Here is a 20,000-nt window from a genome sequence, read left to right on the forward strand (position 1 = left end):
GCCTAGCTCAGGTGACAATCTTTAAGCAAAAGAACACACAAGGGCGTGGGGAGCTGGCGAAAAGGCAACACTGAGAAATCCACCCTCTGAAACGGACGAAGATGGGCAACAGAGGCTAGCTCAGGTGGCAATCTTTAAGCAAAAAAAATAAAATAAAAAAATACAATGGCGAGGAGAGCCGGTCAAAAAGCAACCCTGAAAAAGGTACCCTCTGAAACTGAAGAAGCAGGGCAACAGTGCCTAGCTCAGGTGACAATCTTTAAGCAAAAGAAACACACAAGGGCGTGGGGAGCTGGCGAAAAGGCAACACTGAGAAATCCACCCTCTGAAACGGACTAAGATGGGCAACAGAGGCTACCTCAGGTGGCAATCCTTAAGCAAAAACAAAGCACAAAGGCGTGGAGCCCTGGGGACAAAGCAACCCTGAAATATCTACCCTCTGAAACTGAGGAACATGGGCAAGAGAGGCTAGCTCAGGTGGCACTCGTTAAGCAAAAACAAAACACAAAGGCGTGGAGACCTGGGGAAAAAGCAACCCTGAAATATCTACCCTCTGAAACTGAGGAAGATGGGCAACAGAGGCTAGCTCAGGTGGCAATCTTTAAGCAAAAGAAACACACAAGGGCGTGGAGACCTGGGGAAAAAGCAACACGGAGAAATCCACCCTCTGAAACTGAGGAAGATGGGCAAGAGAGGCTACCTCAGGTGGCAATCCTTAAGCAAAAACAAAGCACAAAGGCGTGGAGCCCTGGGGACAAAGCAACCCTGAAATATCTACCCTCTGAAACTGAGGAACATGGGCAAGAGAGGCTAGCTCAGGTGGCACTCGTTAAGCAAAAACAAAACACAAAGGCGTGGAGACCTGGGGAAAAAGCAACCCTGAAATATCTACCCTCTGAAACTGAGGAAGATGGGCAAGAGAGGCTGGCTTCAGGTGGCAATCTTTAAGCAAAAGAAACACACAAGGGCGTGGGGAGCTGGCGAAAGGCAACACTGAGAAATCCACCCTCTGAAACGGACGAAGATGGGCAACAGAGGCTAGCTCAGGTGGCAATCGTTAAGCAAAAGAAACACACAAGGGCGTGGAGGCCTGGGAAAAAGCAACACGGAGAAATCCACCCTCTGAAACTGAGGAACATGGGCAAAAGAAGCTAGCTCAGGTTGCAACCTTTAAGCAGAAAAAAAACACAAGGGCGTGCAGACCTGGCAAAAAAGCAACAGTGAGAAAATCTACCCTCTGAAACCGACGAAGATGGGCAACAGAGGCTAGCTCAGGTGGCAATTTTTAAGGAAAAATAAAAGGAAGTGCGTGGAGACCTGGGGAAAAAGCAACACGGGGAAATCTACCCTCTGAAACTGAGAAAGAAGCGCAACAGAGGCTAGCTCAGGTGGCAATCTTTAAGCAAAAAAAAATAAAATAAAAAATACAATGGCGAGGAGACCCGGTCAAAAAGCAACCCTGAAAAAGGTACCCTCTGAAACTGAGGAAGCAGGGCAACAGTGCTAGCTCAGGTGACAATCTTTAAGCAAAAGAAACACACAAGGGCGTGGGGAGCTGGCGAAAAGGCAACACTGAGAAATCCACCCTCTGAAACGGACGAAGATGGGCAACAGAGGCTAGCTCAGGTGGCAATCTTTAAGCAAAAAAAATAAAATAAAAAAATACAATGGCGAGGAGACCCGGTCAAAAAGCAACCCTGAAAAGGCACCCTCTGAAACTGAAGAAGCAGGGCAACAGTGCCTAGCTCAGGTGACAATCTTTAAGCAAAAGAAACACACAAGGGCGTGGGGAGCTGGCGAAAAGGCAACACTGAGAAATCCACCCTCTGAAACGGACGAAGATGGGCAACAGAGGCTAGCTCAGGTGGCAATCTTTAAGCAAAAAAATAAAATAAAAAAATACAATGGCGAGGAGAGCCGGTCAAAAAGCAACCCTGAAAAAGGTACCCTCTGAAACTGAGGAAGCAGGGCAACAGTGCCTAGCTCAGGTGACAATCTTTAAGCAAAAGAAACACACAAGGGCGTGGGGAGCTGGCGAAAAGGCAACACTGAGAAATCCACCCTCTGAAACGACGAAGATGGGCAACAGAGGCTAGCTCAGGTGGCAATCTTTAAGCAAAAGAAACACACAAGGGCGTGGAGACCTGGGAAAAAGCAAGACGGAGAAATCCACCCTCTGAAACTGAGGAAGATGGGCAAGAGAGGCTACCTCAGGTGGCAATCCTTAAGCAAAAACAAAGCACAAAGGCGTGGAGCCCTGGGGACATAGCAACCCTGAAATATCTACCCTCTGAAACTGAGGAACATGGGCAAGAGAGGCTAGCTCAGGTGGCACTCGTTAAGCAAAAACAAAACACAAAGGCGTGGAGACCTGGGGAAAAAGCAACCCTGAAATATCTACCCTCTGAAACTGAGGAAGATGGGCAAGAGAGGCTGGCTTCAGGTGGCAATCTTTAAGCAAAAGAAACACACAAGGGCGTGGGGAGCTGGCGAAAAGGCAACACTGAGAAATCCACCCTCTGAAACGGACGAAGATGGGCAACAGAGGCTAGCTCAGGTGGCAATCTTTAAGCAAAAAAAATAAAATAAAAAAATACAATGGCGAGGAGAGCCGGTCAAAAAGCAACCCTGAAAAAGGTACCCTCTGAAACTGAGGAAGCAGGGCAACAGTGCCTAGCTCAGGTGACAATCTTTAAGCAAAAGAAACACACAAGGGCGTGGGGAGCTGGCGAAAAGGCAACACTGAGAAATCCACCCTCTGAAACGGACGAAGATGGGCAACAGAGGCTAGCTCAGGTGGCAATCTTTAAGCAAAAAAAATAAAATAAAAAAATACAATGGCGAGGAGACCCGGTCAAAAAGCAACCCTGAAAAAGGCACCCTCTGAAACTGAAGAAGCAGGGCAACAGTGCCTAGCTCAGGTGACAATCTTTAAGCAAAAGAAACACACAAGGGCGTGGGGAGCTGGCGAAAAGGCAACACTGAGAAATCCACCCTCTGAAACGGACGAAGATGGGCAACAGAGGCTAGCTCAGGTGGCAATCTTTAAGCAAAAAAAATAAAATAAAAAAATACAATGGCGAGGAGAGCCGGTCAAAAAGCAACCCTGAAAAAGGTACCCTCTGAAACTGAGGAAGCAGGGCAACAGTGCCTAGCTCAGGTGACAATCTTTAAGCAAAAGAAACACACAAGGGCGTGGGGAGCTGGCGAAAAGGCAACACTGAGAAATCCACCCTCTGAAACGGACTAAGATGGGCAACAGAGGCTACCTCAGGTGGCAATCCTTAAGCAAAAACAAAGCACAAAGGCGTGGAGCCCTGGGGACAAAGCAACCCTGAAATATCTACCCTCTGAAACTGAGGAACATGGGCAAGAGAGGCTAGCTCAGGTGGCACTCGTTAAGCAAAAACAAAACACAAAGGCGTGGAGACCTGGGGAAAAAGCAACCCTGAAATATCTACCCTCTGAAACTGAGGAAGATGGGCAAGAGAGGCTGGCTTCAGGTGGCAATCTTTAAGCAAAAGAAACACACAAGGGCGTGGGGAGCTGGCGAAAAGGCAACACTGAGAAATCCACCCTCTGAAACGGACGAAGATGGGCAACAGAGGCTAGCTCAGGTGGCAATCGTTAAGCAAAAGAAACACACAAGGGCGTGGAGGCCTGGGGAAAAAGCAACACGGAGAAATCCACCCTCTGAAACTGAGGAACATGGGCAAAAGAAGCTAGCTCAGGTTGCAACCTTTAAGCAGAAAAAAAACACAAGGGCGTGCAGACCTGGCAAAAAAGCAACAGTGAGAAATCTACCCTCTGAAACCGACGAAGATGGGCAACAGAGGCTAGCTCAGGTGGCAATTTTTAAGGAAAAATAAAAGGAAGTGCGTGGAGACCTGGGGAAAAAGCAACACGGGGAAATCTACCCTCTGAAACTGAGAAAGAAGCGCAACAGAGGCTAGCTCAGGTGGCAATCTTTAAGCAAAAAAAAATAAAATAAAAAAATACAATGGCGAGGAGAGCCGGTCAAAAAGCAACCCTGAAAAAGGTACCCTCTGAAACTGAAGAAGCAGGGCAACAGTGCCTAGCTCAGGTGACAATCTTTAAGCAAAAGAAACACACAAGGGCGTGGGGAGCTGGCGAAAAGGCAACACTGAGAAATCCACCCTCTGAAACGGACTAAGATGGGCAACAGAGGCTACCTCAGGTGGCAATCCTTAAGCAAAAACAAAGCACAAAGGCGTGGAGCCCTGGGGACAAAGCAACCCTGAAATATCTACCCTCTGAAACTGAGGAACATGGGCAAGAGAGGCTAGCTCAGGTGGCACTCGTTAAGCAAAAACAAAACACAAAGGCGTGGAGACCTGGGGAAAAAGCAACCCTGAAATATCTACCCTCTGAAACTGAGGAAGATGGGCAACAGAGGCTAGCTCAGGTGGCAATCTTTAAGCAAAAGAAACACACAAGGGCGTGGAGACCTGGGGAAAAAGCAACACGGAGAAATCCACCCTCTGAAACTGAGGAAGATGGGCAAGAGAGGCTACCTCAGGTGGCAATCCTTAAGCAAAAACAAAGCACAAAGGCGTGGAGCCCTGGGGACAAAGCAACCCTGAAATATCTACCCTCTGAAACTGAGGAACATGGGCAAGAGAGGCTAGCTCAGGTGGCACTCGTTAAGCAAAAACAAAACACAAAGGCGTGGAGACCTGGGGAAAAAGCAACCCTGAAATATCTACCCTCTGAAACTGAGGAAGATGGGCAACAGAGGCTAGCTCAGGTGGCAATCTTTAAGCAAAAGAAACACACAAGGGCGTGGAGACCTGGGGAAAAAGCAACACGGAGAAATCCACCCTCTGAAACTGAGGAAGATGGGCAAGAGAGGCTACCTCAGGTGGCAATCCTTAAGCAAAAACAAAGCACAAAGGCGTGGAGCCCTGGGGACAAAGCAACCCTGAAATATCTACCCTCTGAAACTGAGGAACATGGGCAAGAGAGGCTAGCTCAGGTGGCACTCGTTAAGCAAAAACAAAACACAAAGGCGTGGAGACCTGGGGAAAAAGCAACCCTGAAATATCTACCCTCTGAAACTGAGGAAGATGGGCAAGAGAGGCTGGCTTCAGGTGGCAATCTTTAAGCAAAAGAAACACACAAGGGCGTGGGGAGCTGGCGAAAAGGCAACACTGAGAAATCCACCCTCTGAAACGGACGAAGATGGGCAACAGAGGCTAGCTCAGGTGGCAATCGTTAAGCAAAAGAAACACACAAGGGCGTGGAGGCCTGGGGAAAAAGCAACACGGAGAAATCCACCCTCTGAAACTGAGGAACATGGGCAAAAGAAGCTAGCTCAGGTTGCAACCTTTAAGCAGAAAAAAAACACAAGGGCGTGCAGACCTGGCAAAAAAGCAACAGTGAGAAATCTACCCTCTGAAACCGACGAAGATGGGCAACAGAGGCTAGCTCAGGTGGCAATTTTTAAGGAAAAATAAAAGGAAGTGCGTGGAGACCTGGGGAAAAAGCAACACGGGGAAATCTACCCTCTGAAACTGAGAAAGAAGCGCAACAGAGGCTAGCTCAGGTGGCAATCTTTAAGCAAAAAAAAATAAAATAAAAAAATACAATGGCGAGGAGACCCGGTCAAAAAGCAACCCTGAAAAAGGTACCCTCTGAAACTGAGGAAGCAGGGCAACAGTGCCTAGCTCAGGTGACAATCTTTAAGCAAAAGAAACACACAAGGGCGTGGGGAGCTGGCGAAAAGGCAACACTGAGAAATCCACCCTCTGAAACGGACGAAGATGGGCAACAGAGGCTAGCTCAGGTGGCAATCTTTAAGCAAAAAAAATAAAATAAAAAAATACAATGGCGAGGAGACCCGGTCAAAAAGCAACCCTGAAAAAGGCACCCTCTGAAACTGAAGAAGCAGGGCAACAGTGCCTAGCTCAGGTGACAATCTTTAAGCAAAAGAAACACACAAGGGCGTGGGGAGCTGGCGAAAAGGCAACACTGAGAAATCCACCCTCTGAAACGGACGAAGATGGGCAACAGAGGCTAGCTCAGGTGGCAATCTTTAAGCAAAAAAAATAAAATAAAAAAATACAATGGCGAGGAGAGCCGGTCAAAAAGCAACCCTGAAAAAGGTACCCTCTGAAACTGAGGAAGCAGGGCAACAGTGCCTAGCTCAGGTGACAATCTTTAAGCAAAAGAAACACACAAGGGCGTGGGGAGCTGGCGAAAAGGCAACACTGAGAAATCCACCCTCTGAAACGGACGAAGATGGGCAACAGAGGCTAGCTCAGGTGGCAATCTTTAAGCAAAAAAAATAAAATAAAAAAATACAATGGCGAGGAGAGCCGGTCAAAAAGCAACCCTGAAAAAGGTACCCTCTGAAACTGAGGAAGCAGGGCAACAGTGCCTAGCTCAGGTGACAATCTTTAAGCAAAAGAAACACACAAGGGCGTGGGGAGCTGGCGAAAAGGCAACACTGAGAAATCCACCCTCTGAAACGGACTAAGATGGGCAACAGAGGCTACCTCAGGTGGCAATCCTTAAGCAAAAACAAAGCACAAAGGCGTGGAGCCCTGGGGACAAAGCAACCCTGAAATATCTACCCTCTGAAACTGAGGAACATGGGCAAGAGAGGCTAGCTCAGGTGGCACTCGTTAAGCAAAAACAAAACACAAAGGCGTGGAGACCTGGGGAAAAAGCAACCCTGAAATATCTACCCTCTGAAACTGAGGAAGATGGGCAACAGAGGCTAGCTCAGGTGGCAATCTTTAAGCAAAAGAAACACACAAGGGCGTGGAGACCTGGGGAAAAAGCAACACGGAGAAATCCACCCTCTGAAACTGAGGAAGATGGGCAAGAGAGGCTACCTCAGGTGGCAATCCTTAAGCAAAAACAAAGCACAAAGGCGTGGAGCCCTGGGGACATAGCAACCCTGAAATATCTACCCTCTGAAACTGAGGAACATGGGCAAGAGAGGCTAGCTCAGGTGGCACTCGTTAAGCAAAAACAAAACACAAAGGCGTGGAGACCTGGGGAAAAAGCAACCCTGAAATATCTACCCTCTGAAACTGAGGAAGATGGGCAAGAGAGGCTGGCTTCAGGTGGCAATCTTTAAGCAAAAGAAACACACAAGGGCGTGGGGAGCTGGCGAAAAGGCAACACTGAGAAATCCACCCTCTGAAACGGACGAAGATGGGCAACAGAGGCTAGCTCAGGTGGCAATCTTTAAGCAAAAAAAATAAAATAAAAAAATACAATGGCGAGGAGAGCCGGTCAAAAAGCAACCCTGAAAAAGGTACCCTCTGAAACTGAGGAAGCAGGGCAACAGTGCCTAGCTCAGGTGACAATCTTTAAGCAAAAGAAACACACAAGGGCGTGGGGAGCTGGCGAAAAGGCAACACTGAGAAATCCACCCTCTGAAACGGACGAAGATGGGCAACAGAGGCTAGCTCAGGTGGCAATCTTTAAGCAAAAAAAATAAAATAAAAAAATACAATGGCGAGGAGAGCCGGTCAAAAAGCAACCCTGAAAAAGGTACCCTCTGAAACTGAGGAAGCAGGGCAACAGTGCCTAGCTCAGGTGACAATCTTTAAGCAAAAGAAACACACAAGGGCGTGGGGAGCTGGCGAAAAGGCAACACTGAGAAATCCACCCTCTGAAACGGACTAAGATGGGCAACAGAGGCTACCTCAGGTGGCAATCCTTAAGCAAAAACAAAGCACAAAGGCGTGGAGCCCTGGGGACAAAGCAACCCTGAAATATCTACCCTCTGAAACTGAGGAACATGGGCAAGAGAGGCTAGCTCAGGTGGCACTCGTTAAGCAAAAACAAAACACAAAGGCGTGGAGACCTGGGGAAAAAGCAACCCTGAAATATCTACCCTCTGAAACTGAGGAAGATGGGCAACAGAGGCTAGCTCAGGTGGCAATCTTTAAGCAAAAGAAACACACAAGGGCGTGGAGACCTGGGGAAAAAGCAAGACGGAGAAATCCACCCTCTGAAACTGAGGAAGATGGGCAAGAGAGGCTACCTCAGGTGGCAATCCTTAAGCAAAAACAAAGCACAAAGGCGTGGAGCCCTGGGGACATAGCAACCCTGAAATATCTACCCTCTGAAACTGAGGAACATGGGCAAGAGAGGCTAGCTCAGGTGGCACTCGTTAAGCAAAAACAAAACACAAAGGCGTGGAGACCTGGGGAAAAAGCAACCCTGAAATATCTACCCTCTGAAACTGAGGAAGATGGGCAAGAGAGGCTGGCTTCAGGTGGCAATCTTTAAGCAAAAGAAACACACAAGGGCGTGGGGAGCTGGCGAAAAGGCAACACTGAGAAATCCACCCTCTGAAACGGACGAAGATGGGCAACAGAGGCTAGCTCAGGTGGCAATCGTTAAGCCAAAGAAACACACAAGGGTGTTGAGACCTGGGGAAAAAGCAACACGGAGAAATCCACCCTCTGAAACTGATGAACATGGGCAAAAGAAGCTAGCTCAGGTTGCAGCCTTCAAGCAGAAAAAAAAAAGACGCAAGGGCGTGGAGAGCTGGCGAAAAAGCAACACTGAGAAATCTACCCTCTGAAACCGAAGAAGATGGGCAACAGAGGCTAGCTCAGGTGGCAATCTTTAAGCAAAAAATAAAAAAATAAAAAAATACAATGGCGAGGAGACCCGGTCAAAAAGCAACCCTGAAAAAGGTACCCTCTGAAACTGAGGAAGCAGGGCAACAGTGCCTAGCTCAGGTGACAATCTTTAAGCAAAAAAAAAAAAACAAAAAACAGAAAACAAAAAACAAAACCCACAATGGAGTGGAGACCCGGGGGAAATCAACACTGAAAAATACAAAAAGAATGGAAGAGCAATAGACAGAGCAGGCACTTTCACCTGGGGTGGAGGAGGTACGCATGGATGACCGATAAGCGCATGAAAAGATGTGAGCTGTTCCCTGGAAAAGCAAGTGAGAAAATTAGAGGGAGACATTGTGGGGACACATGGGTGAGACTGCCTTCTTCCAAATACCGGAACAGGATCAAACTGCTAGTCAGGTCGCGGAGAAGCCAAGTCAGTCACTCACGCCTCACTGGTGGTGAAGGGAAACGGTATGGCCTCTGTGAAAAAGGGCGTGGCGGGTTCCAAAACTGACACGCCGCGGAAACCACCACCGAAAGTGGCAACCTACATAAGCCTTTGGTGTATCTTGCCTCCTAAGAGCGTCTGTATGTAGCTGGAGCCTTGGGTCGTTAAGGCTTCCACAGTGATCTGTGGTGGGTGGGTGGGGGGGGGGGGGGGCCTTGGGCCTTGGGGGTCTCCGCTGGACCTCCAGGAAGTCAGCTTTTGTGGAGTCCCGTGAGTCCTTCCAGGGAGGGAGGCATCCAACCCGAGGGTGGTCTGGAGGGCACCACTCCCACCACTCCCGGGGGCTGGGGCGGGGGGCGGGGTGGGGGCTGCGGCCACGTTCCTGTTCATTCACACAGAATCCGGGGCATGAATGTTCTTAGCAGCTCTGTTCCACACAGCCCCACACTGGAAACCACACAGACGTCCTGCGAGTCCCATCCCTTGCTCATGTCGCCGGGGCTCCGGAGGAGGGCCACTCTGTAAAAGCGGCCGCCAGATGGCGCCCAACGACCGGCGCGGAGGGGTCAGCGGGAGGGAACCGGGTCACCAGCCAGCGAGAGTGCACAGCCTGAGCCCACCGCCGGGTCAGGTCTCTCTCTGTCTCTGTCTCTGTCTCTGTCTCTGTCTCTGTCTCTCTCTGTCTCTGTCTCTGTCTCTGTCTCTCTCTGTCTCTCTCTCTCTCTCTTTCTCTCTGGGCCCGCTTGGGGCGGCCGGGAGGTCACCACGTGAGGCCCCAGGGTGTCCACCTCGGAGCTCCCAGGCAGCACAGGGCAACCCTGGGCGCAGAAGGAGGTGTTGGAAAATCGGCGGGGAGGGGGGTGGGGTGGGTGGGCTTGCCAGGAAGGGGACAGACTCCCCACGTGACTTCTGGGCCGGGCCGGGCGCGGGGCTGCCGGCTGGCTGACGCGGACAGAGGTGGAAAAGTCCCCGGAGATGCCACGGGGCAGGCCGGGGCTGCCGGCCCCCGCTTCCCGGAGCGGCCCGAGCACTTCCCGGGCTCCCGGGAGGACTTAGAAAATCACGGCGGGGTGGGGGGTGGGGGTCGCTGTCAAACCGAAACCATGCACGTCATCAGAGAAGGACCGTGACGACGGAGGAATTGTCCGCAGTCTGTCAGGAATTGTGTGCAGCCTGTCACTTCCGGCCCAGAGGGTCTCTCTAAGGCAGACGGACAGACAGAGCCCACAAGTCGTAGAGGAAAGGACCGAGCCGCTTGGCCGCGGAAAAGTTTACAACACAAAACAGGTCTCCCTCCGCACGGGGCCACAGCAAAGCCCAAAGACGACACACGGGGGGGAGCATGGGTGCAGATGCACGTGTGGTGATAAGAATATGGATTTCAGCAGGGCTTCCCGTCCTCATCAACAAGCAGAAGCACCCAAATGGTGGGGGTTGGGGGGCAGAGACCTCACAGCCATTCCCTCCACAAATCGAGTTCCCCGGGACATCCTCACAGCGCCGTGCTGTGAGTGTGTGTGGGTGTTTAAAATGGAGTAAATGTGGACGTGGAACTGCTCCGTGAAACCAAAATAACAACAGTCGTAGATCTTCTTTGGTCATTTAGAAAATTCTTTTTTTTTTTTTTTCCCCAGCGGTGCACGTATTTCCCTTCCAAAAAAGAAGAACGGGAAAGGAGATGTTAAAGGCAAGCAGAGAGAGGAAAACTGTTGCAAAACAAAAGCTGAGCTCCCGTCCGAGGGAGGCCTCCTCCATTGGAGGCCTAGGAAATCATTCTGACAAAATGGAGGATCTCTGTCTTTGGTGTCGATTCCCTCAGAGGTCAAGAGAAACATTTTCCAATGTCTTTATCAGGAGGAGACTAGAAGTTAGAGAAAAGTATCCTTTCGGGAGTGAGAAAAACAAATTCTGATTTTGCATCAGCTTCCCTCCGATCTTGAAACTCATTGACTTGATTCCATTCTGTCGACGGAAATAATCCGGAACCAATCTATCCGTGAAAATCGGGGTGCGTTTATTCTGAGCTGAAATGTGAGGACTGTGGCCCGGGGCCTTTCTTCCCGAAGGAAGAGAGGGTGCCCGGGAAGTGGGGTGTACAGAGTGCTTCTAGACCCCCAGAGAGGACGTTTCACATAGGATCGAAAGGTCCCTTGGATGATAGTCGCGAGACTGCTCTGTCGGCACAGCGATCGACAGACACTGCTGGGTGGCAGGTCTGTTGTCTGGGCCTGGGTGGTCACAGGGGAGCCGGATGGTCAAAGGTGAGCGCAACCATCCGCTCCTAGCCTAAGGAAAGATGCCTCTCCTTAAGGAAAGGCCCGAGCACGGGGAAGCTGCTCCTTTCCCTTAAGGGCATTGGTTCTTGCCGTAGGAAATGTGTAAAGCGGATCTACGATGCGATGCGTGCTCGACGGCCACGTCAGGCCCTTTTCGAAAAACACTGTCAGGCCGAATTAGGCCGACACCCAATGGCTTCCTCATAGACTCCCATAGATCCTATCGCTCGCCATTTCTATCTGTCCACTCGTTCCAATTTTAGGCCACTTGACCACGAACAGGCCTTTTTCTCAGATTATTTTCCCCGTGAAACTTTGATCACCTTTTCACAGACAAAACGATCTTTACTTTTTAGGCCCTCTTGCCTGAAGGCAGCCATCTCACTTTCCTTGAACACAAAGATGTTTCCCATATTCACTTTTAGTGGCTTTTTGTTTTGTTTTGTTTTGTTTTGAGGACGATGAGCCCTGAGCTAACTGCTGCCAATCCTCCTCTTTTTGCCGAGGAAGGCTGGCCCTGAGCTCACCTCCGTGCCCATCTTCCTCTATTTCATATGTGGGACGCCTACCACCACGTGGCTCGCCCAGCGGTGCCACGTGCACCCCCGGGATCCGAACTGGCGAACCCCGGGCCGGCGAAGCGGAACAGGCACACTTAACCAGCGCGCCACCGGGCCGGCCTAGTGGCTTTCATCGCATTTGTTAAGTAGATTTTTTAACCCTCACGAACCTTAATTTTGGTGAAAACTAAGAAGCCAGCAATTAGGAACTGTCCTTCCCATGAGCATTCCGTCGCTTGGCCAATGTCTAAACACTTGGCCACTTTTAGAAACATGGGATTTCATAGGTTTAGCTTTTCCTTCGCTTTATTTGATTTCATCTCACTTTAGTTTTTGGGTGAGGAAGATCGGCCCTCACAGAGCTAACGCCTGTTGCCAATCTTCCGTTTTTGTTTTTTTTTCCCCCCCTCCCGATTTTTCTCCCCCAATCCCCCCCATGACATAGTTGTCTATCTTAGTTGAGGGCCCTTCCAGTTGTGGCATGTGGGACGCCGCCTCCACACGGCCCGACGAGCGGTGCCGTGTCCGTGCCGTGCCCGGGATCTGAACCGGCAAAACCCTGGGCCGCCGAAGGGGAGCTTGTGAACTTAACCACTCGGCCACGGGGCCGCCCCTGTCCGTGGACTTTTTTATCACCTGATTTCACCTCGCAAAACTTCAAAGCTTCAAGTTATCAGAGAGGTTTGGGAAGTTGTTTTTATTAATTTAATTAATTTATTTTTCGAGGAAGACGAGCCCCGAGCTGACACCTGCTGCCAATTCTCCTCTTTTTGCCCCGGGAGAGTGATCCCGAGCTAACATCCGTGCCCATCCCCCTCCCCTTGATAGGCGGGACGCTGACCACAGCGTGGCTCGCCAAGCGGCGCCACGTCCGCACCCTGGATCCGAACCTGCGAACCCCTGGCTGACAAAACGGAACGTGCGAACTTAACCGCTGTGCCGCCGGGCTGGCCCTTCGGGAAGTTATTTTCAGGACACGGGCCATAAACTAGAATCACCGCTACAGGTTTATCGGAGCGACATCAGCGTTCGTGGTGGATTGAGTCGTCCCCTCTGTCTCTCCCCTCCAGGGCACAACCAAAGGGACGTCTATCGACCCACCCACCAAGGATTCCCCCCCCCCCCCCGCACGGCACAGCAGGATGCCTGAGAGATCCACGCAGCCCTACAGCGGCAAGTCACATTCGCACAGTCAAAATTCAATGGCAGAGACAAAACGTTAAGGTCAGTGAGAGGGAAGAGAATAACCGGCCCAGGAGCAACGGTGTGAAGAACACGGAGAAGACGGGTCCTAGACGCCGGGGTCCCCGGAGCAGCGATTTCATCAGAGGCCCGCAAACGTCCACGATCTCCACACCACGTTTATGGCCGACTGCGTGCGTGGGTCCTTTGGAATCGACCAGGCTACCGTCCGGGCCACTTTGGGACATCGTGTCCAGCTGCCCCGAGCGGTGGAGCTGTCGTTCAAGTGTAAGATGGGGCCCGTCCGGGGAGAGAATGGGGACGGGGAAAGGGAGGCCGCGGGAAGTCACAGAGTCTGAGGTGTTCGGGGGAGACTGACTCTTCTGAAGTGGAGGTGGTAGAAGGAGAGCAGCAGGATTTTTGGATTTTTGTTCCCTCTGTTAGGTATCTGGGTCCGGAGGAGAGTGGGGCGGGGGGGGGGGCGGGTGGTGGTGGTGGTGGTGGGTGTGAGGCTGAGGCGGGGCTGGTGTTTCCTTTCCGAGTCAGGTGGAAGAGCTCCTCCAGTGGAGGTTTTTAGACAAGGGGTCTGGTCTGGCAGGATGGGAGGTTGCGGGTTGAGCCACAGGGGAATCTGTCGTAGCTCAGACTCGGGCCTTTGAAGAAATAGACAGAGAGAGGAGTTTTGCTCTGTCTGTCACCGCAGCCGGCACCTCAGGAGCAACAACAGGAGGCTTCCCGAATGAGTGAAGGGGCAGGAGCCAGCGTGCCCCGTGCCTCTCTCAGCCCTGCGCCGGCAGGGAAGGAAGCAGGCAGGCAGGCCTCAGGGCTACTCCCGTCCTACTGCCCGGTGGTCCCTGTCCCGGCCCCGCCCCCACTCTCCCCCTGACCCTCACCGCTCCCCAGCCCTCTTCTCAGCCAGAGAGGCGATGGGGGGGGGGGGGCGGTGCGGTCCCAGAACAAGTTTCCTCTCATCCGCCATCATCTTGCCACCCTGACGACTTGGCCTGAGATCCGGCCTAGGCTGTACCCTGAGATCCGGCCTAGGCTGTACCCGTGTGTGGTTTTCCTGTGGACAAGGGGGCCGGTTCACCATTTCGGAAGAAACCCCTAGCCTTCCACTGCCGAGTCGCCAGCCTGGGAGGGGGGAGGGGGGAGGGGGGAGGGGAGGTCAGGCCCATTCATTCCGATGGGCCTGGCGTCAGGGCTTCATTCAAGTGCAGGAAGCTCTCTCCCATGGCCTCGGGCTTTTTTCCATTGAACGGCTTTCTTCAATTCCCCCACCCTTAGGCCGCAGTCCACCAAGGGCCGGGAGGCAGGGAGGGAAGATGTTGGGGCAGGGTGGCTGTCTGAGAAACTCGCCTCATCTGGGGCAGAAAGAGTGCCCCCCTCCTTTCTCTAACCCTACTAGACTGCTTGAGGATCACGGACGGTTTGGCTCATCGATGAGCCCTGCGTTATGGGCCCGGCAAGCAAACTCCTAACGGGCAACCCGCCGCTCTAGGCGTGTGTGGGTTTTTTGATCTTTCACCTTCAAGTTCGCACGACATCGGTCCGTGTCCCCCGCCCCGGCTTCCCATGGGAAATCCTCCGTCTCTTTCCACAGACTCACTGGCGACTTCACACAGTGCCTGCCTCCTCCTCCTTAGGAAGGAAGGAAGGAAGGAAGGAAGGAAGGAAGGAAGGAAGGAAGGAAGGGAGGGGCTGACCCCGTGGCCGAGCGGTTGAGTTTGCACGCTCCGCTTCAGCGGCCCGGGGCTTGGAAGGTTCGGATCCTGGGCTCGGACACGGCACCGCTCATCAAACCACGCTGAGGTGGCGTCCCACACGGCAGAACCAGAGGGACCCTCAAAGAGAATATAGAACTAGGTACTGGGGTGCTCTGGGGAGAAGAAGAAGAAGGAGGAGGAATAAAAAGAAAAGAAAAGATTGGCAATGAGCTCGGGTGCCAGTCTTTAAAAAAAAAAAAAAAAAAGAGGAAGAAAGATGGACAAACAGGAACGAATCCCACTGACGGCACCTCCAAATGGTGGGGGGCAGGGGGGTGGGGGGGGTGGGGAGTGGCATCATCGGGCCAAGGGTGACTCTAAGCGTGATCCCGCGGTTGTGTTATTTGACATTTTATCGAATCGATTTATTATTTTATTTTTGAGGAAGATGAGCCCTGAGCGAACATCTGCCACCAATCCTCCTCTGTCGGCCGAGGAAGACTGGCCCTGAGCTGACATCCGTGCCCATCCCCCTCTACTTTCCAGGTGGGACGCCTGCCACAGCGTGGCTCGCCAAGCGGTGCCGGGTCCTGCGCCCGGGATCCGGACCGGCGAACCCGGGGCCGGCGGAGCAGAACGTGCGAACTTCACCGCCGCGCCACCGGGCCGGCCCCCGGAGTTGTTTTGAAAATCCAGTAAGGGGCTGGCCCCGTGGCCGAGTGGTTAAGTTCGCGCGCTCCGCTGCAGGCAGCCCAGTGTTTCATCGGTTCGTTCGGATCCCGGGCGCGGACACGGCACTGCTCATCAAACCACGCTGAGGCGGCGTCCCACATACCACCGCTAGAAGGACCCACCGCGAAGAACACACAACTACGTACCGGGGGGCTTTGGGGAGAAAAAGGAAAGACAAAAAATAAAATCTTCCAAACTCCAATAAAACTTTGAGTGAAGACGACGAGGAGGATGCGAAACGTATCTCACGCCTCCGAGCCGAGCCGTCCGTTTAGGTTTAGGAAGGGGGACGAGGACCCTTTGTAAGCGACATCCCTTTTTAAGCACCATTCTAAACCACAGAACAGAACTCCCTCTCCTCGACCCGGAGCGAGGAGGTTCCTGGGTGTGTCAGAGAGGGTCACGTCCTCTGCAGCACGAACGAACCGCCAGGGTTCGGCCACGGGAAAGAATTTCTTCCTCTCCAGGGGGACTAAAAGTCACCGACGGCAGCGGGCGTAGGTGCTATCCTTCCCGTCCAGGAAAGGCAGGGAGAACTTCAGCCGTGAAGAGAAGGAGGTCTTCCTCACTCCCCGTTTTGGGAGGGCCCCTTTGGCAGGGGAGTTTTGTCTCCTGATTTCAAGTCAGGAAGAAAAGGGAGAGAGAGAGAGAGAGAGAGAGAGAGAGAGAGAGAGAGAGTGTGTGTCCTTCTCGTGCCAGGTCGGTCTGAGGGGGACCTCCTCTGGTTTCCTCCCTTCCCAGGGAACGCCGTTCGCTCCTTCTTCTAGAAAAAGCTCCCAAAGCACCACCGCCCAGGATGGTCGACCTACGCCCATCGTCCCTCCTTTCCCAATCATTTCTACCGCGACAGAGGGACAGAGGCCCCTGCCCCATCCCCATCCCCACCCCCACCCCCATCGCCTGCCTCCTTGATGGCCAAAGGAGCTGCCTCTGAGAATGGAACGGGGCTTGGAAACCTTCTAGAGGGGTGACTCTCACCTGCCTGCCTGCTGGGAAAAGCACCACGCTGTCCATCGGACTGCTCTTTTGGGCAAACGTAGGCGTGCCACATAGCGATCGACAGCTATGGCGGGGGGGGGGGGCGGGGTGGCGTGGTGGTGCCCAGGATCCACGACACGTGACGGCTGCGGAGCACGACAGCCCTAAGACCTTGAGGGAGACGGGGTGGCGCGTGAATCCTTTCGGAACGAGAACGACAGGAAACGCTGACGGGGACGTGTTCTCCTCTCGAGAACACACCAACGCCTCGCACGGTGTCTGACCCGGGGTGCCTCTGACTTTTGTCATCAGAGACGATCCTCTCGACCGCCCCTCACGCTTTGGGGAAAAGGGGAGAGGGACTCGGTAGCACGGGAAAAGCCATCCATCCGCCCTTCCTTTCCGTCTTCACGGCTCCTTCTCGTGGAAAACGAGGAAGCCGTCCGGAGGAACGGAACACTGACCCGGGCCAAAGCGTGGCCCAGCCTGAGCCTCCAAAACCTTCTGCTAAGTGAGAGGTGCCAGACATCCAAGGCGACCTACGTTGCGATTCCACACAGAGGAGAGAGCTAGAACGGTCCAACCCTAGAGGGCGACAGCAGATGGCGGCGGCGGCGGCGGCGGCAGCGGTGGTGGTGATCGTGGTGGGGCAGATCCGGGAGTGGGGCCGTTTTTTCTTTCGGGGGGAGGGGATGGAAACGGAAACCTTCTGGAAATAGATAGCCATGACGGATGCGCCACCTTGGGGAGAGAGACTCCCGAAGGCCACTGGCTTGTGCCCCGTGGAAAGGATGGATTCGGTGGGATGGGAATTCTACCTCCGTGTAGAGCGTGTGGTAAACCACGAGGTAGGTGGGTGGGTGGGTGGGTGGGTGGCCTCCCTGCCTCGCCTCCACCTAGACGTCCACACACAGAGACCGACGAGGGAGGGAGGGAGGGAGGGAGGGAGGGAGGGAGGGAGGGAGGGAGGGAGACAAGACGGACAGAGGCCGAGGCCGAGGCCGAGGCAGTGAGCGAGTAAGTGATCGACCCTGGCCATAGGGATTCCTCAGAGGGCGTCTCTTGGCTCCCCAAACGAAGAATGTGTGTGGAGATCGAGAAAGATCACCGACCTAGGAGAACCAGCAAGACTTCCTCACCCGCCAGAGAGCCGCTGGGCCCCTGCCGTCCCTGCCACCGCCACCCCTACCCCTCGCCTTTGGCAGCGACGCCAACGAAAGGCAGGCAGACGAGTGGGAGAGTCGTGTGGTGGTGTCCCCCAAGGAAGGTGGGTCCATGCCGACGAGCGGTCGTCGGCGTGTGGAAAAGCCAGAGGCGGGCTGACTAGAAGGAGGGCGTCCTGGAGGAAGGGACCAGGGTGTGAGGGAGAGAGGCCTGTTCCTCTTCCCCTGTCGGCCCCAAGTCAGGGGCCCAAAGGAGGAAAGCTGTCCGTTCCTTTCCGACTCGGACGGTTCGGGCGGAACCGACCGATCCCCGCGGCAGCGCAGTCGGGGCTTTCTGGACCAGAACCCCTCTCTCTGTCGCCTTTCGACCACACGCACGCTTTAGAGGCCAAGGGAAAATGGATCGGGTCTCTCTGTCTCTCTCCCTAGAAAACAAGGGGCCGGGGGCCGAGCCCGTGGACGAGCGGTCAAGTATGCGCCCCCCACCCCGGCCCCCGGCTTCGACGGCCCAGGTTTTCACCGGTTCGGATCCTGGGCGCAGCCCCAGACCCAGCATCGCCCTTCAAGCCACGCCGAGGCGGCGTCCCACATAGCAGAAACGCGAAAGACCTACCACTGGAACCTACAACTATGGACGGGACGGGACGGGGCGGGGCGGGGCGGGGCGGGGCGGGGGTGGGGGGGGCGGCTTTGGGGAGCAGGAAGAAAGAAAAAATAAAAGAAACACAAGGACGGTCATCGCGATAGTTCTTTCCACTTCCATCCATATGTTAACAGGACCCAAGTTTCCCGACCTCCATTTGGATGTATGTTAACTAAATGGAGAAGCTATTCAAAGGACTCCTCTAAAGAAGTCCACGTTCTTCTTTCTAAATGATAATGAAAATCATTGTCACCACCGCTCTTCCGACCCTCCATGTCCAGACGGCCTCCCGCCCCTCCCCTATCCCCAACTCCCACCCCGCCCCGCGCCGACCCCCGACCCCGGCATTCTCCACGCCCACCTTTCCCTCTCCACTCCTACCCCCCCGTCCCCCGCCGCCCGGGACACCGCACCCCGCGCCCCCCCCCCCCAATCCAGGCCGGGCCACCTGGTCGACCTCCTCGAACACTATATAAGAGGATGCCGGGCAGCAGGTGGCGCCCGACAAGCGGCCTCCTCACAGGCCGGACGGATCAGCCTCGCGGGGGCGGGCGATGGGGAGGCGTTCGTCCAGGTCAGGTCAGGTCGGGGGAGGGAGGATGCCGCGCCGGCCGGCCTGGTGCGTGGCCTGGTCCCGATCCACCCCGCGTCTCGTTTCTCGGGCCGGGACGAGTACAGCCGGGGAGGCCGACTCGGTCACGGAAAGCGGCCTTGGGGAGGTTTTGGCGAACGTCCCTGTCCCAGGGCCGTCTGCCGACTAGGGGACGGAGTCCTCCTCCATGCTCCTTCTCGCCCCCAGTCGGGCGGGTTGTGGGTCGCGCGGTCGACTTGTCCATTTCCCCGGAGGCATCCTGCCTGCCGGGGCTCCCTCCCTCGGGCCGGTGCGAGCGGTCTTCGGGCGGCCCGGGAATTTGGGCCGCAGCGAACGAACGAACGAAGCCCGTCCCTCCTGCGTCGGCACCGATGAGACACAGCCCTGGTGGATGGAGCCGCTTTCCTCGGGTTTCCTTTTGCTTTCGGCCGCTGCTGCCACCAAACCTCCCTAAACGATAGGAATGAAAACGGGAACCGTTGGCATAATAAAAGCGTTTTGGTTGGCGTGTTTCTTGGCTTTTGGGGACTCGAGAGGTATGATGGATGATCTCCGATTGACGTTTGGAAGGTCTATTTCATCCCAGTCGCACGAACCCCGAAAACGTGGCGGCTGGACGAGGGAGGGAGGGAGGGAGGGAGGGAGGGAGGGAGGGAGGCCAACCACGGGATTTCCGCACGACCAGCTGATGGACACGAGCGCCCCGTGAGCCGGGCGGAGGGCAGCCGCCCGGGTCTCGCAGCTACGTGCCCGCGGAACCCTCGGGACTGCGAGAAGCCGGAGCGACCCGCAGCCATGTGGCGCTCGGCGCGGACATCTGGTCGACCCGCGCGCCACGGGACCCGGGGCCCGAGTCCGGGCCGGGCCGCCGGTCGACCCGGCAGGGCGGCTGCCCCGGGGGCCTCGCGGCTGCTCGTCCGCAGCCTCCAGGGAGCCCTCGGGGCTCCGAGAAGGCCGAGCGCCCCGCGGCCCCACGGCCCCGCGGCGCTCGGTGCGGACATCTGGTCGACCCGCTCCCCCCCCCCCCCCCCGAGACACGGGGGTCGGGTCGCCGGTCGACCCGGCAGGGCGGCGGCCACGGCGGCCTCGCCGCTGCTCGTCCGCC

General features: G+C 54.5%; 1 long non-coding RNA gene across 1 annotated transcript; it reads left to right on the top strand.

Annotated features, from left to right (window-relative positions):
• Positions 1-12,969: 12,969 nt before the first annotated feature.
• On the top strand, positions 12,970-15,741 carry LOC139043545 (uncharacterized). The gene is made up of 3 exons (XR_011500633.1): positions 12,970-13,369; positions 14,685-14,947; positions 15,232-15,741. It is a non-coding gene; the product is annotated as an uncharacterized lncRNA (long non-coding RNA).
• Positions 15,742-20,000: the final 4,259 nt, after the last annotated feature.

The sequence above is a fragment of the Equus asinus genome, unplaced genomic scaffold (genome assembly GCF_041296235.1).
Source record: "Equus asinus isolate D_3611 breed Donkey unplaced genomic scaffold, EquAss-T2T_v2 contig_281, whole genome shotgun sequence".
In the NCBI taxonomy this organism is placed as follows: Eukaryota; Metazoa; Chordata; class Mammalia; order Perissodactyla; family Equidae; genus Equus; species Equus asinus.